The sequence below is a fragment of the Oncorhynchus mykiss genome, chromosome 6 (genome assembly GCF_013265735.2).
Source record: "Oncorhynchus mykiss isolate Arlee chromosome 6, USDA_OmykA_1.1, whole genome shotgun sequence".
NCBI lineage: Eukaryota > Metazoa > Chordata > Actinopteri > Salmoniformes > Salmonidae > Oncorhynchus > Oncorhynchus mykiss.
Genome location: NC_048570.1, coordinates 40,332,933 through 40,335,499, shown reverse-complemented (window position 1 = coordinate 40,335,499; position 2,567 = coordinate 40,332,933). Strand labels below are relative to the sequence as shown.

General features: G+C 42.7%; 1 long non-coding RNA gene across 1 annotated transcript; it reads right to left on the bottom strand.

The window, feature by feature from the left end:
• Positions 1-244: 244 nt before the first annotated feature.
• Positions 245-1,161, bottom strand: LOC118965077. Its single transcript, XR_005052413.1, has 2 exons — positions 1,038-1,161; positions 245-341 (listed from the first exon to the last, which is right to left on the bottom strand). It is a non-coding gene; the product is annotated as an uncharacterized LOC118965077 (long non-coding RNA).
• Between the last annotated feature and the right edge of the window lie 1,406 nt (positions 1,162-2,567).

Sequence of the window (2,567 nt, the reverse complement as noted above, 5' to 3'; positions counted from 1 at the left end):
GACCCATATTGCAACAGACTAGATGGAACTAGCAAAGCCTTCATTTCTACACTGCTGGGTTGACATTTGCTATAAAGCAGTCACATTAAAATGTAGAAAATCCATTTTGGCCCGAGTGTAATGTTTACGGAACTACGCTATTCTATTGAATCCCACATTCATCCAACTCAAACCTTGCCTCATTACAAACTTCAATTTTCCCCTGAAGTTAAACCCATTGATATGAAATGCTGAGACCAGACCATTCAATGCCTTTCACATTTTATTAATCCAAAGAGTGCAGTAGATCTTCACATTCGTTTGCTGGTCCTCTTGTATGACATGCCAGACAGAGTCATGGTCTGAAAAGAGAAAGCATCTGTAATCATTACACTCAATACATCCATGCCAGTACACTATGCTTACCAAACCGGACGTGCTCGTTCTCACATTGATTTTGTTCACCCACACTAGAAGCGATCAGGACATGCAGGTTGAAATATCAAAACAAACCCCCGAAACAGTTATATTTGGGGCCAAAAGCATTTCATGTTTATGGCAATTTAGCTAGCTAGCTAATTTGTCCTAGTATATAAACATTGGGTTGTTATTTTACCTGAAATCTGACAATTAAGCCACAGAAAACCAAATGTTTCTCATCATCTCGCCTCCTTTATATGGCGGTTGACAACCAACGTTACAACTGACCAGAGTGTGGACCTTAAAGTTCATCTTTCAATCACCCACATGGGTATATGCTCCTAAGAACCAATGAGGAGATTGGAGAGGCCAGACTTGCAGCACATCAAATATAACCAATTTCTATTTTAGCACCTGGCCACGCAGATGCTTGCTGAGGCGCGCGAGCAGTGTGGGTGCACGTACATTTATTTTGCGACGCGAGCGGTGGGGTCAGCATGTAATTAGAACATTGGCGGCAGCAAACTGTTGAATTGAGTTCACGGCATTGTCATAGACTACCCATTTTATTAATGGTATAAATTAACCCTGAAATTGTGACGCTTCGTGAAACCCCCAGCCATATGCCCCAGACTCACGTTGACGAGGGTGTTTGCGTCTGTAAGTTCTGTGACATATTCGATCCCATTCAGGATGGCCGTCAGCTTGTTACCCTCCCTCGTCACCACAGACTGAAACAGGAGAGGTCAACGGTTAGATCTGAAAGCAGTGGTCACCAACTACAGTCAACTAGGACCAATTTAACAGGCCCAAGTTGGATGGCCATATATGGAGAAGAAAAAAAAGTGTGCGAGTTGGTTTTGAGACGTAACTGTGCGCCCAGTCCCTGGAGAGCAGAGGAGATTCTGCCAACGAAAGTCAGTCCTCCCACAACATCACTGGGACCTGAACTAACCATAGTGACCCCACATCAGCTGAACTTATAGTTTAGTTAGATACTGGTACCCAGACCTACGTCCCCGATATCGCCATCTCTTTCTCCTGCGAATGACTGGGGTGAGGGCCTTGTCGGGTGTTTGGAGTAAATAATTTGCGTCCGACTCGTTAAAGAAAAAAATATATTCTTCCAGTGCTGGGTGAGTAATCGCTGTCCTGATATCTAGAAGCTCTTTCTGGTCATAAGAGATGATGGCAGAAACATTATGTACAATATGAATTACAAATAAAGCGGATAAACACACACAATAGCACAATTGGTTCGGGGATCGTAAAATGGCAACCATCTCTTAGATAGATCGCTGGTAGAAAACTGTTTACTACATCCCAAAAGATATACTTTGTAGATAATTGGCCCTCTTTCTGGGACTCACCCACAAACAGGACCAAGCCTGGCCAGCTGAGGATTGAGGGACTCCATCCTAGCTGGAGGGGTGCTCTCATCTTATCTGTCACTTATCTGTCTAGCTCCACAATGAGATAGAGGGCAGGCCAGGCAGCAGGCAGGCTAGGCAGCAGGCAGTTAGCCAGCCAGCCAGCTTAGTGGAGTCTGCCACTAGCACTGTCAGTGTAGTCAGCTCAGCTATCCCCATTGACATCGTGTCTGTGCCTCGATCTATGTTGGGCAAAACTAAACATGGCGGTGTTCGCCTTAGCAATCTCACTGGAGTAAAGACTTCCTCCATTCTGGTCATTATTTTATTTTTTAAAACTCTGTTTATTAGGTTTTGAACATACACACACACAGACAAGACAAAGCAATATAAATAATATACTCAACTAGAAAAAAAATACAAATAAAAATTCAAATAAAAAAATAGCTTTAAAGATACCATACTTTAGACAAGTTAAACACACCAGGCAGAAGGCTACAGAGGTTAAAGGACAATCTATAGCACAGGGACAGAGCAAACACCTCACCATTGTTCCTGTAAACAGTCAAGGGATAAGGTTGGAGAAATGCAACCACTCAGAGAGAGTCATGGCCACAGACCGACCATCCACTGGACAAAAAAAAAAAAGATTACAATGCTTTAAAATAAAAAAATAAAATGATTATTCATGTAGGCGTGAACAAAATGTAAAATTAACTGGGAAAAACAAGCTCACACTTCAGTCTCTGCCTGGACAAGATGAACAAGGCATCTGCGGACCACAATCAATAAGCACAT